The 15,406-nt window shown below is 45.7% G+C and overlaps 2 long non-coding RNA genes across 2 annotated transcripts in view; one reads left to right on the top strand and one right to left on the bottom strand.

Moving 5' to 3' along the window:
• LOC106726113 overlaps positions 1–15,406 on the top strand; it is a 61,262-nt gene that overhangs the window by 30,906 nt on the left and 14,950 nt on the right. The gene's annotated exons all lie outside the window — the stretch shown is intronic.
• The window catches only part of LOC106726114, a 20,231-nt gene continuing 18,871 nt past the window's right edge, over positions 14,047–15,406 (bottom strand). The window contains exon 3 of the long non-coding RNA XR_001362127.1: positions 14,047–14,104. This is a non-coding gene — a long non-coding RNA (uncharacterized LOC106726114). The remainder of the gene's footprint in view (positions 14,105–15,406) is intronic.

Raw genomic sequence — 15,406 nt, forward strand, 5'->3', positions numbered from 1 at the left:
TGGGAAGGGTAGCGGTCGTACACCAATTACCATGTTTCTCTTTTATTAGTGTAGATATATATATATATTTTTTTTTTAAGTGAAGTAGTGAAGTTCATTCACTTCAGCTGAGTATTTAATGTCCCATGGAGGCTGGTCTAAGGCCCCTCTCCACTGTCTGTCTGTCACATCTCAGCTTCCTGCTAGATAGTCAGCACCATGTTGAAGCTCCCAGCCACTCCTCTGTCAGACTCCACATCAGTGGTGTCAGCCAGGGCCCACTTTGCCTGCTTTGTTTGTCTGCCTGCTTTCAGTCATATTTACACAAGCGTCTATTGCTGACACTGCCTCTAGGCACTGGTGTTTCTGTATTAATTGCAGAGACCAAATGGCCCCTCAACACAGTCACTGAGGGCTCCCTGGGGGTATTTGGAATCCTTGTTTCCCTGCAGAGCTTGAGGCTGTGTGGCTGTGCCACTAGGAGGGGCATGGTCTCCAGGAGAAAAATGTCTGTTCAGGGTTGGAGGGACTTGACTGTCCCAGAGTTGGCCTCCTGATCACTTTCCCTATTTTGTTCCCCAGCTTCCACAAAACCACCGTCCCCTGCACCGCAGCCTTGGTGAGTGTTTGTAATTGAAAGATCCTGGGTTTAGTGAGTAAAAGCAAGGACATTATAAAGACAGAGTAACCACACTGCTGCGCGTCTCTCCCCCGCCCCACTGCCCCCCTGCCTCCCGCCCCCCGCCCCGCACTGCGAGGCCAGTGCAGAACTTCAGGCTGCATTTCTGGGCACAGCCTCCTATGGCTGTGGACTTATATCTAGAGCCCCCCTGCTTCCAGCAGCCCTGTGGACACCTTTCCACAGTCAAGCACTACACTTGTCCCCAAGGGATGTGGAGTTGGATCAGCTCAGTCCAGGCTGCCTGTGTTTTGCCCTCCAGCCCAGATCCCCAATCCCACTGGTTTCCAGGCTAGTTCTGACCCTTCTGTCTATTGATTGTCTTTCCAGCTGTGTCTGGGAGGATGATATTCTATTCAGCTGTTTCTTCTATCTGCTCCATCAGAAGGCACTGGATCTGTCTGCCTATTTGGCCAGCATTTTCTCTCCCCTGAGACAAACTTTTTAGGAGCCCATGGCCAGGGACGCTGGAGTCTCGGTGTTTGTGGGTTCTCAGCCGTGGCAGCTGGTCCCTGGCTGGTGCTGCTGTAGGGTCCCGGGTGGTGTCCAAGGTCTCCCCAGGTGGAGGTGAGGGTGGGCCCCCAGTCACAGCCGCTTCCCCTTCAAGACGGCACAGTCTCTGTGGCAGAGCCAGACACCCCAGGAGAGATTTCAACAGTAGTAGAAGCCAACAGGCTAGGAGGAACCTCGTCCACCAGTCCCCAACAGTACTGAAGAATATAACAGTCCCTCACTCACACATACACCCACAGCCCACATGTGCACATATTCCCCTTTCGCTCTCTCACTCACTCACATTCTCTTTCTCACTGCCATCCTGTCTGCCACCTTCTTAGATCCTCTCTGCTTTTATTTCTTGTGTTTTCTCCACTAAAAGCCATAATTATTTCTGATGTAACTATTTGGGGTCTCTGCTATAGGTCATTGGCTTGCATAAAGGAAGAATTTGCACAGGAATCTGTAGACACAGGCATAAAACTTCCAACATCAAGAATCACAAATGCCCCACCTGCCTGTGCTGGTAACTGACTGATGGTGGTATTAACAACAACAACAACCACACTGCAGCACAGATCAACCACCCCTCATGAACATCTCCAAACTCACAGGAGGTGCTTATACCTCTGAGTCCAGGGGACTGTCGACCAGGGACTCCACTCCTCTGTCCCTAAGAGGAGGAGCCCATGCAAATGGGGAGCTCCTTGTGCTGAAAAGCCAGGCCAAGCCCCTGTCCCTGCACCTCTGGGAGAGCAGCCCCATCCCTGGCACTGCAGTCTCAATTCTCTCTAGGAGTCAACCCAGAAGAAGCACCATGAAGTGTGGGATGAGCTGGACTCTCATTTTGATATCCTACATGGTAACTTTGTGGAGAAATTGTGCCTTGTGAGTGAGTGTGTGTGTGTGTGCTCCAACTCCTAACAATAACTCTCTTGTCTGTAGGTGTCCAGTGTGAGGTGACGCTGGTGGAGTCTGGGGTAGGCTTGGTGCAGCCTTGGGGGTCTCTGAGACTCTCCTGTGCAGCCTCTGGATTCACCTCTAATAGCTACTACATGAACTGGTTCCACCAGACTCCAGGAAAGGGGCTAGAGTGGATTTGTGCTATTACTGGTAATGGTGAGAGCACATATTGCTCAGACTCTGTGAAGGGCAGTTTCACCATCTCCAGAGACAATGCAAAGAACACAATATATCTGCAAATGAGCAGCCTAAGATCCAAGGACACGGCTGTGTATTACTGTGCAACAGACACAGTGAAGGGAAGTCAGTGTGAGCCCAGACACAAACCTCCCTGCAGCAGAGGCTGTGACTACCAGGGGGCGCTCAGGGCCCCTGAACAGAAGGACCATCCCAGCAGCAGGTGCAGTTGGAGGTTAGGGCTGGTTTCCTATCTGGTTTCCTCTCCATGTCACTTTCCCTCAGAGAACCTCTGGATTCCTGATTCAGTGCTTACCTCTGAAGTCTGAGTTAGAAAGTCTGTTGAAAAGAAAGACAACTTTCTCATGTGAAAAAACCGTAGAGAGTCTTTCAGAAAATCTCATGCCCAAATGACTATTAATAATCAAATCTGCTGACCCAGGTCACCTAAATCTAACCAGAGGCTCTGCTACTCAACAGTGTGGCTCAACAAAGCCCAGGGTCCCAGCCCACCAGCAGCAGGACACATGGATGCTGGACAGTTGCCAACACCGGCACATGAATGCAAAGTTATAGAAGAAAGACCCTGGTCATTGACTTGTTGTCACTCTCATAGCACCAATCACAGGTGACACCATGAGAAGGAGGTAGAGGGACCCATCGTGCTTTGGAATGGATGTCCAGGCTGATGTCCCACAGTCAGTGGCACCTTGAAAAGGTTGATCTCTTCATGGAGGTGTCTGTTGGGAGCAGGGCAGGCTTTTCAGCCAGTCAGACACGGTTTCCTGGATGACATGGCTCAGTAGTTGGGCACTGACCTATTGACCAGGAGTTTAAGATTTGATTATTGGTCCAGGCACATGCTCAGTTTGTGGTCTTAGTCCCCAGTGTGGGGTGTGCAGAAAGCACCAAATCAATGATTCTCTCTCATCATTGCTGTTTCTATCTTATCGCTCTCTCCTCCTCTATGAAATAAATAAAATATATTTTAAAAAAGAAAAAATATATATTTGGATCCTCCAGGTAAGAACACTTGTTCAGGGTTTTATTGTGGACAGTGCTGGGGGTTGGGGAGGGTCCTGCTCACAGGAGAGGCTTGTGTGGGTTCAATGTCCCACCTTCAGGACACAAGAGGGCATCCCTGCTTCCTCTTAGTTTTCCACATGCTGAGCAAGAGAGAGGGATGAACCTTAACTTGTCAGCATCAAACATCAAAATTAGAGCCTGGGAAAGAACTAAGATGGTGGAGTACATAAAAGCCTATATTCACCGCCTCCCACAACCACTTGAAAATTACAACTAAAATACAGAACAATCCTCATTCAGAACAGCCTGAATACTGGCAGAATGGAAGTCCTACAACTAGAGAAGGAAAAAAGAAAGCACATTGAGACTGGTAGAAGGGGTGGAGGTGTGGAATGGGCTGGCCAAACACCCACCTGTCCCAATTTTTTAATCAGGAGGGAGATTGTCTCTGTAGAGGTTGCCTGTGGTGAGCACGGGGTCCGAGCCTACACTAGACCCCCCAGCCCAGGGTTGCAGAGCTGGGAAGAGAAGTCCCCATCACTTTGGGTTGTAAAAATCAATCAGGGTTTGTGGCTGAGTGACAAGGAGGCTGTTGGAATCACAGGTTTTCCTTTTAAAGAGCCATTGCAGGAACTCACAGGTCCCACTTATTTCATGCTCCTGGGCCAGGGGACTCAGACTCACGGGGAGGAATTTGATTGTCTGGCATGGGGGCAATATCTCAGGGGTGGCTTTCTCCAAGACTGGGGTGCTCACAGGAATCATTTTTCCTGTGTAGGGACCTCCCCTTTTCCTGGGCTGACTGACAGCCATGTTTGAGTCTCCATCAGCACAGAACACACTGTTTGCTCCATCCTGGTCATCCCCTAGGGTCTTGCCCCATCCAATTTTCAGTCCCACCAAGCTGCTAGCAGCAGCTTTTTCAAATGAATGGCCTGTCCTGGCTCAGGCTTCAGACTTTGCTAAAACATCTCAGATAAGCTGCATCTGGGGACAGCATGCCCAAACCTACCCATAAAAGGCCCCAGGCAGGGCACTAGCACCAGCCTGACATGCTTCACAGCTAGGCCTCACCTGGGCACCTCAAAGCCCAATACAAATAGCAAATAGAAGCCATCTGAAGATCCCTCTATAGCTCCTGCTGGGTGGCCCCAGGCAGTGGCTGACTTTGTACCTCCCTGGAAGTCCCAGAGCCAGTGAAGCCAGCGGATAGTTTCAGACCATACCAGATTACAACTCTACACAGCCACAAGTGACACACTCAAGGGGCAGACTCAGTGAGCACCAGAGTCCCACTGAAGCAAAGTCCTGTTCCAGAGGGGTGTCTCCTGCACAGAAACTCTCCTACTGTAGTCACAGCTGGTCCCCACAGCCAATTGTCCTGGAGGTCAAGTCCTCCTAGTGATATCAACGGAAATCAAGACTCAACTACAAGACTATGCACATTGCGCACACAGGGGTGCACCTAGAGTGTCCAGCTCAGGTGACTGGGGAGGCCGAGCCACTGGGCCCTACAGGACAGTTACTATACAAGGCCACTCTACCCACTGTAGGAGACATAGCAGCTCTACTCAATATATACAAACAAACACAGGGAAGGAGCCAAAATGTGGAGATAAAGAAACATGTAACAAATGAAAGAAATTGAAACAGGCAAACTACTGGATACACAGTTCAAAATCATGGTTATAAAGTTACTCAAGAATCTTCACGAGACTTTCAAGGATCTTCATGAGAATGTCAAAGACATGTAAAAGGAAAACTCAGAAATTAAACATACACTAACTGGAATAAAGAATAATTTACAGTGATTCTACAGTAGAGTAGAGGATTCTGGGAATCAAATAAATGATTTGGAATATGAGAAAGCAAAAAACACACAATCAGAAGAGCAAAAACAAAAAATAATCTAAAAATGTGAAGATAGTGTAAGAAGCCTCTGGGACAACTTAAAGGGTTCCAACATTCACATTATGGGGGAGCAGAAGGAAAGACAGAGAGAGCAAGATATTGAAAACCTATTTGAAGAAGTAATAACAGAAAACTTCTCCTGCCTGGTGAAAGAAATAGACTTACAAGTCTAGGAAGCACAGGGAATCCAAAATAAGAGGAACCCACAGAGGCCCACACCAAGAAATTCCAAAGGCTGAAGACAGAGACTCTTAAAAGCTCAAGAGAAAAGCAGCCTGTCAGCTGATTTCTCAACAAAAACTTTGCAGGTTAGAAGTGAGTAGCAAGAAATATGCAAACTTATGAATGATAAGGAACTTCAACCAAGATTACTCTCCTCAGCAAAGTTTTCATTCAGATAAAGAGCTTCACAAAAAAGAAAAAAGAAAACTAAAGGAGTTCATTACCAGCAAAACAGTATTATATGACATGTTGATGGGTATTCTTTAAGAAGATAGAAGAAGAAGAGGAAGAGGAAGAGGAAGAGGAAGAGGAGGAGGAGGAAGAAGAAGAAGAAGAAGAAGAAGAAGAAGAAGAAGAAGAAGAAGAAGAAGAAGAAGAAGAAGAAGAAGAAGAAGAAGAAGAAGAAGAAGAAGAAGAAGAAGAAGAAGAAGAAGAAGAAGAAGAAGAAGAAGAAGAAGAAGGGGGAGGAGGAATAAAATATGAACAATAAAATGGCAACAAATACATATCTACTATCAACAAAATAATAAAATCAAAATAAATGAACAAGAAACTAATGAAGAAAATAAACTTCTGAATAGAATAGAATCAGAGGCATGGAAGCATGGAACAGACTGAAGAATCTCAGAGGGATTGGGGGAGAGAGGGTGGAAAGAGACTAACCAAAGATCTCATCTATGGACACAGACAGTAGTGCAGTGAAGGCCTGCAGTGGAGCAGGAACTGGGTGGAAAGGGGGAATGGGGGGGGGGGGGGCATCTGTAATACTCTCAATAATAAAGATTTTTTAATAATAGACCCTGACTACTTATTTCACTAAAACCTATAAAATCTAAGGGGGAAAAAAGAAGATACCAACCATAGTGGGTAGAAAACACGTCTAGGTCTTCCAACAGAAGAAGAATGCCCACCTGGAAGCACTGATAAGAAACAATAACAGGATTTCCCAGATGCCTTGGTTCAAGGTCAAGGGCAGACACTGCCCACACTGCAAGGTCATCAGCTTGTTCTGAAGGACTTGGGTAAAGTTTCTGCTTCCAAAGATGAGGAGTGTTCTCAGGTGGGGGAGCTCTATTGGAGCAGGCTTCCAAATGGGTGGGGTCATGATTGGATACTTTAGTTGCTGCCATGGGCACGATGCATGCATCCCTCAAATAGTCACACATTAAAACCCAATGCCCAAGGAGATGGTGTTAGGAGGTGGGGCCTGGGGTCCTTCTTTGGTCTTGAGGGTGGAGTTCTTGTGAGTGAGATTCATGCCCTTAAAAAAGAGGGCTGAGAACCAGATGCTGTGCTCAGTGTTTGAGTGTCAACCTATGAACCAGGAGGTCATGATTCGATTCCTGGTCAGGCCATATGCCCTGGTTGTGGGCTTGATCCCCAGTGTGGTGTGAGATGGAGGCAGCCAATCAATGGTTCTCTCTTATCATTGATGTTTGTATCTCTCTCTACCTCTTCCTTTCTCTATGAAATCAATAAAAGTATATTTTATAAAAAAAAGTGGGCTGAGGAAGCTCTCTTGAACCATCCAACCTTTGAGATTACAGAAAGATTACAGACATCCCTCTCACAATCTGGGACCACTGGCTCCTAACTGCTCACCTGTCTGCCTGCCTGATTGCCCCTAACTGCCCTTCCCTGCCAGCCTGATCTCGCCCCTAACTGCTCTCCCTTGCTGACCTGATCACCCCTAACTGCCTCTGCCTGCCTGCCTGATTGCCCGTAACTGCCCTCCCCTGCTGGCCTTATTTCACCCCCAACTGCCCTCCCCTGCCAACCTGATCACCCCTAACTGCCTCTACCTCAGCCCCCACCACCATGGCTTTGTCTGAAAGGAAGTTGGACATCCAGAAGATGGTTGGTCAGCCCAGTCAAATTAGCATATTACCCTTTTATTAGTATAGATAGATTATATAGAATAGGATTGCTTAAATGGGGTGGGGAGCCTTTTTCAGCAGGAGGAGATGCTCTTGACAGACAAAAATACATAATCCCTATATCTGGACTGATAGCCAGCCATATGCACTATACTGCCAAACTGGTCATTAACCCCAACCATAAAATTATTTTCGTTGCTACTTCATAACTGTAATTTTGCTACTGTTATGAATCGTAATGTAAATATCTGATATGCAGGATGTATTTTAATTGTTCGCAATGCACAGGTTGAGAACCCCTGCCTTATACCAAACAGCTGTTGCCCTTGAAACTCCTCCTCAGCCCGAACCTTATGTTCTGCTGTTGCAGTTCACCCAGATTTGGTTCTGATTGGTCAGTTTCTATGCCAGTCAGCATCAGAAGCTCCACCTCCTAGGCAACCCTTGGCTCCTTGCAGTTCACCCAGATTTGGTTCCGATTGTTTGGTTTCTATGCCAGTCAGCATCAAAAGCTCTGCCTCACAGGCCGCCACCTTGTGAAGGCATGAGGGTTAATTTGCATATTACCTCTTTATTATAGAGGATAGTTGAAATCTCTGGGAAGCACAGGAAAGGTCCTACTTTGATGGAGCCAGAAAAGAAGAAAGGCTTGTGGCTTTTATTTATGCAGGTGGTGGGGGAGGATAGAAATTCTACTTCCAGGAGATTGTGTGGTTTCAACCTCTTAGTGACAAATGAAGAGGAGACCAATATTTCTGATAAGATTCCCATGTGGGGAAGATGGAGATGAGGCAGCAATGAGCCATAAGTTGTCAGCAGTCAAATGTAAAGTAATATAATAATTTCTGATTACCTATTTCCCTTAACAATTTTAACAAATGAGCAAAAATGAGATGAAGGGTCAATATTTGTGCACAATAACTGTGTCTACAGAAAATGAGTGGGAGAATGATTATAAGTAAGCCAGTGATGGTGAAGATGATGATGATGATTATGATAATGGTAATGAAGACAATGGACTGAGATACAGATCTTGGCCAAATAAAATGAAGGCTTCTCATACAGGCACACCATCAACATGGCTCCTTTAGTGCAGGGTGTCCACTCTTCCTTGTCAGGGTTGAGAGGTTTCATAAATGGGACCCCAATGAATTATGCAGCTTGGGTGATTCAGAGAGAGACCATGTGAGTAATGACCCCAAAAGTGTCCAAGTGGGAATCCACAAGATCGGTGAAGGTGTTACCTTCTAGAACAGAGACACCGAGAATGTGCATGTAGGACACAGGGACTCCTCTTTCCACCAGTTTGCAATGAGATGGTCCTTATTTCCCTTGATCCCTACCTGCAGAATCCTTAAGGTTTCTACTTCTAACAACCTCTGCTCAGAATTATTAGGCATGTCCTACAATGATGCGAGCTTTCTTTGTCATTTCCTGAACTTCCTTCTGGGCCCTCACTGAAGGAGGCTTTAAACCCATGTGTTCAGTAGTTCTCTGTCCATGAGCATCAGGCACATTTCTGAAATGTGACTCAAAACAAGTCCAGCTTCCTCCCCTCACCCAGTTACACAGTTACGTCCAAATTTATGATTAGTTTCCCAGAAGCACTCCCCTCTTGTACCAGAACCTGCTCCAGTCCCTGTGGCTGCTGTAGCCAATCCACATTAGCCAACCCACATGGACAGTGGAGGCTCAGCATTTTCCAGGGAGTTCTTGGTAAAATCACCCAAAAGAGGACACATCAAGGACAATATCATTAAATTAGCTTTGGTTAAAATTAAAATATTTTGTCCTGCTAAAGATTCCATTGAGCAAATTAAAACACTAACATAAATAAAGGAATATATTTCCAAATCATGTCTGATGGGAGGATGTATAAATTATACATTAAGGAGGTCATATGTCTGTGGGAGAGCCCAGCACCCTGTGACCACAGTGACATCCAGAGGAAGGGCAGAGGGTGGCTGAGTGAGGAATTTTTCTCAGGGTTGAACTTTCCTTTACTGTGAGAAATTCTATAGTATGAATTCTCTACACGCATATCCCTATGGACCCCAACATCACTGATAACGTTGGGGTCCATAGTAACGTTTACTCACTGAGACTGAGTAAACAGGTCAATCTTCTCCCATCATCATTTCCACTTATGAATGATTCTGAGTTGTACACATACATGATCACTGCTGTTATTTCTTGTCGTTTGTCCACTTAGAGCCATGACTCTTTCTGATGTAACTATTTGGAATCTCTGCAGTAGGCCATGGGCTTGCATAAAGGAAGAGGGCACACAAGAAGCTGTAGACATGATCAAAAAATTTCCATCAAGAATAACAAATGTCTAACCTCTCAGTGCTGGGGATGTTGTTTCTCAGATCAAAGTAACATAGTAAATTAAGATATATGATATTGAAAATGGCTGTCCTTTATTTTTAATGTTTTGCACAATGATAGGAATTATTAATATAAAATTAGATTCAAAAATGTGAAATTGTGGATTCAGTAAGATTTTGAGATTCACAAATAGTCTGAACAAATGCTAAACATTTTTACGCCTGTTTGAAAGATTCATGAAAAGTTAAAAGTATAACCTACTCATCAAGTCCACCATTTCCACTTATGCTCAGAAAGATTAGGCTATTTGTTAACTGAATTCCAATGTGCTTCATTTCCCATGTGTGGTCCCCTCCCTGACTTACATGCTGAGTGAGGTCAAGGGAAGAGATGCCCAAAGAGGGGCCCATGAGTAAACAGGGCATCCTGACCTCAGGCTTTACACTTATAAGAAAGGCTACCCCACATGAAATTTCTCTTTAAGCTCCAGGGCAAACTCTCTCCTGGGCTGTGAAGGATCACAGCACTCTCCACACAGAGGGCTGAGGCCTCTGGGAATGCAGAGCTGTGGTCTAGAAGAAGATGAGCCTTCTGGGTCTTCTTCTGTGCCTGGTGACAGTCCCCTAAGGTGAGGGTCTCAAGGGTCAGACAGGGGTCATGGGATGGCTATGACTGCAGATGACTGACAGGGACTGATGCTCTTTGTCCCCAGGTTTCCTGTCCCAGGTGCAGTTGCAGGACTTGTGAAGTCTTCACAGACCCTCTCCCTCACTTGCACTGTGTATGGATTTTCTTTAACCAGTTATTCTGTGTTCCTGACCCATCAGCCCCTGGGAAAAGGGCTAGTGTAAGTTGGATGCATATGGGGTGATAGAGGTACAAACTATCTCCCAGCACTGAAATCCAGACTCAGCATCACCAGGGACACCTCCAAGACAAAGTTTACTTGACACTGAACAGCCTGAGAGCAGAGGACAGGACCATGTATTACTGTGCCAGAAACAGTGAGGGGAAGTCAGTGTGAGACCAGACACAAACCTCCCTGAGGGAGAGAGCAAGGCTGGGCTGCAGGGGGCGCTCTGAACACCAGGGGGCGCTCAGGACCCACAGCACAGAGAGCAGCCCCAGGAGCAGGGGCAGAGATAGGTGAGGAGGGAAGGGCCTTCCTGTTGGGCTCAGGGGGGATTTCCTAACCTCTCAGCTGCCTCCACGGATGATTCTTCCTTCTCATAATCTCACTGCAGACGACAAGGAAGAAGGGACATTGTCTGTTTCCAGGTGACATGCTGGCAGTGACAGGGACTCTTCTTCACCAAGTCTCCTTCACAAATTTTAATGGTCTTTTTTCACTGTCTTTTAAACATTTATCTGATGATTGTGAACTCCACAGGTGGATTGCTGGATTGGGCTGTGTGCACAGCTCTGCATTTATCCCTCAGGTGTCACAGTTACCCTCAGTGTCTGACTCTAGCTGTGCCTTCCCCCTCCTGGTTCCAGGGCTATCAGGGCCCTCCCTCTGCTGAAAGGCCTGAGCACTCTCAGGGCTCAGCGACCTCACCCATACTCTCTCAGTCCACATTGATCCCACCCATCCTCTCTCAGTCCCCATTGATCCCTGGAAGAGCTGTCAGTTCAGTGCACCAAACACAGGGAGCCCCACATCCACCCACAAGAGGGACCCGGCTGTCCTAGTGGAAGTAGTGCCAACCCCACAGTGGGGACAGGTGACTCTGAGGGCTGGGATATGAATCACCAATCTCTTCCCTCCACCTTTTCTCTTTAATCCAAGGTTTTCTAGCTTCCCTGTGGGTGAGATGTGCATTGGGAGCATGTTGGAGGCCTAGGAGCATCCATGGGACCCCCTGCATCCATACTGTTCTCTTACTCCTTGCCCAGGAAACACAGAGTTACATAGACACATAGTCACATACACAGATTCATACACACAGACACAGAGACACACACAGTCACACAGAGAGACACACAAAGAGTCACACACTTGTTTTTGGAAAACAGATGCTTTCACACATGAGCAGTGATACAAAACAGTTCATGTTGTTACACACTATACTTTATGAATCCTATATAATAAAAAGTGGTTATATGTCATTCTCTTGAATGCCATATGAAATTAATATGTTGTCTGAAAACAACTATTATTTCAACACTGTGAAGATCAACAGTTGTATTTCTCAGTCCACTTAGTAGTTGCTCAAATTAGGGATTTGACCCCAACTTTTCTACATTGCTATGCATTTTTAAAAATAATAGAAGTAGTAGTGAAAACCTACCAACAAATAAAAAGCCAAGGACCAAATGGACTCAAGTGTGAATTCTACCAGAATTTCAAATAAGAATTAATAACTTTTTATTCACCTCTTCTTGAACTCTTCCAAGAAATAAAAGACAATGGTTACAAACAGATTTATTGAGGTGACCATTACACTCATATCAAAGCCAAGTAAAAAATATACAAAAATTACAGGTCAATATCCCTGATGAGCATAAGTGCAAAAGCACTCAACAATATACTAGGAAACTTAACTTCACACTGAAAGGATTATTTACCATAATCAACTGGGATACTGTCCTAGCATGCAAGGATGGTTCAATGTATGTAAGCCAGTAAATGTGATACACCTCATCCAAAGAATGAAGGATAAAGTATACCATCATACAATTAGATATAGAATAAAGCATTTAAAATTTAAAATTGTTTCAGAATTAAAATTCTTAGCAGATTAGCTGTAGAAGTGATGGGCCTCAATGTACTAAAGGCCACATTTGAGAAGCCAACAAGTGACATCATGCTACACAGAGAATATGTCAAAGCTTTTCTTCTGATATTAGGACCCCAACAAGTGCTCCCCTGTGACTATTTCTATTCGTCAAAACTAGAAGTCCTTGTCAGAATAATTAGGCAAGAAAAAGACATTTAAAATGTCTAAATCAGAAAGAAACAAGTTAAAGTGTTTCTCCTTATCTGTATGCAGATGACATGATCTTGTACATAGAAAACCCTAAAAACTGTATGAGAAGCTAATTGAACTAGAATTCAGGAAAGATGTAAGATAAAAAACCAACACAAAAATGACTTGTGCACCTGCACACTCTTAGCTAAGTGTCTTCATGACTCTAGGAAATATGTGGGGCTGTTTCAGAGGAAAGTGAGGAAAGAAAACTTGAACTGGCTAAACAACAAGGAGATGACAACCTGATGAAACAAGAACCCTGGACCTGTGTGTGTCCTCGGTCTTGGTTAATCCCCCATTATGTTCCCATGTAGATTTCCTCCCAATGTGGCACTGAGTCAGGTGCATCGTCCAGTTGACCCTCATCATGTGGAGACATGGTACCCTGGTCCCAAGGGTCACATGCAGACATCAGGTTTCCAATAATAATATTTTCATAACCTAAACGTAATTATTCCTAAATAATTATCCACAGCTTCCCCTAAACACACCTGGTCATTACAGAGATTATTCTTCATCCCAATATATGAAACTGGATTTACAACAGAGTCTAGAGAATAAACACCACAAAGGAGGCCATGCAGCTGCTACATGTCCAGCACCAAACTCCCCTGAAGGAATAGGACCCGGGAGATCTGTCCGTGTCTATATAGTTCATGTTTCTGGTTCTCAGGGACACACAAAGATGCTCCTCCAACACTTGGTCCACTGGCTTTAGGCTCACACTCCTCTGGTCTTTTATCCTTTGATCACTTTGTAGAGGAAATAGTGTCAGGTGGAACTCCCCATCTCCTGAATATGAACCTGCTGCATTTTTTCATCATAATATTTGAAAGTTAATTACTCTTAGTTGTCTTTACTGGTGACCATCAAAGGAATCTATCATATTCCATCCTTATCTTTTTTTGTACAGGTGACCTGGAGCAGGTGGGTTCCATGGGGAGGGAAGAGGCCTGTATAAGGTGAATTATTTAACAAACATGCATTTTTGGACATGTCACACTCTGGAGCCATGTCATTAATTACAGAGTCCAACTCCAGAGATCCCCATATAGCAGGAAGACATGCAAATAGGGCCCAGTTTGCTCATAAATACCAGCCCAGCAATGACCCTGCAGCTCTGGGACAAGAGCCCAGCCCTGGTATCCCCAGGTGTTCCCATTCCCTGATCTGGACTTAATACAGACCACTCACCATGGGGTTTTGGCTTAGTTGGGTTTTCCTTGTGGCTGTTTTAAGAGGTAATTTATGGAGAACAAGAGACACTGAGTATGTGAGTGGTCAGGAGTGAGAGAAGGAGTGGAAGTGTGAGAGCTTTCTGAGCAGGTCATATCTGTGTTTTCAGGTGTCCAGTGTGAGGTGCAGCTGGTGGAGTCTGAAGAAGGCTTGATGTAGCCTCGGGGCTGGGGGCGCCTGAGATGCTCCTATGAAGCTTCTGGATTCACCTTCGGTAGCTACTGGATGCACTGGGTCTGCCATGCTCCAGGGAAGGGGTGGAGGGGGTTACTGTTATTAATCCTGATGGAAGTACCACAAACTATGCCAACTCTTGAAGGGCCAATTCACCATCTCCAGAGACAACACCATGAACATGCTGTACCTGAAAATGAACAGCCTGAGAGCTGAGGACACGGCCGTGTATTACTGTGCAAGAGACACAGTGAGAGGAAGTCAATGTGAGCCTACACAAACCTCCCTGTAAGAGAGGCTGTGACCACCAGGGGTCGCTCAGGGTCGGTGAACACAAGGACCATCCCAGCAGCAGGTGCAGTTGGAGGTTTGGGCTGGTTTCCTGTGTGGTTTCCCCTTCATGTCACAGTTTCCCTCAGGGAACCTCTGGATTCCTGATTCTATGCTTACCTCTGGAGTCTCTGAGTTAGAAAGTCTGTTGTGAACAGATACAACTTTCTCACATGGGCAAACCTCAGAAACTCTTGTGCCCAAACAATAACCATCTAATCTTCTGTCCTATGTCACTTTAATCTAACCAGAGGCTCTGCTGACTCAACTGTGAATCTCAGCTCCTCACAGGTCAGGGCCCCAACCAGCCAGCAGCAGGACAGGAGTGTGCTGACAGGGGGCACCAGAGGAGTGTGACCCACAAACTAGAGAAGAAAGATCCTGGTTTATCATCATGCTCATAGCACCAAGAGCCGTGACACTAGATAGAGACAGAACGACCCTAAATCAGCTTGGGACACATGTCCAGGTTGATGACAAACACACACACCAAGTGAACATGGACAGTTTATTCCATACATAACTGACATCTCTGGGAAGCATGGGAAAGGCCCTTCAGGAAGTCAGATCTGCTTTGATGGAGCCAGGAAAGGAGACTGGCTTGGGGTTTTATTTGTCAAGGTGGTGGCAGATGGGGAGGAATTCTCATTCCAGGGGCTTGAGTAGTTTCTTTTTTTTAAAAAATATTTTATTGATTTTTCACAGAGAGGAAGGGAGAGAGATAGAGAGTTAGAAACATCGATGAGAGAGAACCATCGATCAGCTGCCTCCTGCACATCTCCCAAGGGGGATGTGCCCGCAACCCAGGTACATGCCCTTGACCGGAATCGAACCTGGGACCTCTCAGTCCGCAGGCTGACGCTCTATCCACTGAGCCAAACCGATTTTGGCTCTTTTTTTTTTAATTAAATCTTTATTGTTCACATTATTACAGTTGTTCCTCTTTTTTTCCCCCCATAGCTCTCCTCCACCCAGTTCCCACCCCACCCTCTGCCCTTACCCCTCCCACTGTCCTCATCCATAGGTGTACGATT

The sequence above is a fragment of the Myotis brandtii genome, unplaced genomic scaffold (assembly GCF_000412655.1).
Source record: "Myotis brandtii unplaced genomic scaffold, ASM41265v1 scaffold2269, whole genome shotgun sequence".
Classification (NCBI taxonomy): domain Eukaryota; kingdom Metazoa; phylum Chordata; class Mammalia; order Chiroptera; family Vespertilionidae; genus Myotis; species Myotis brandtii.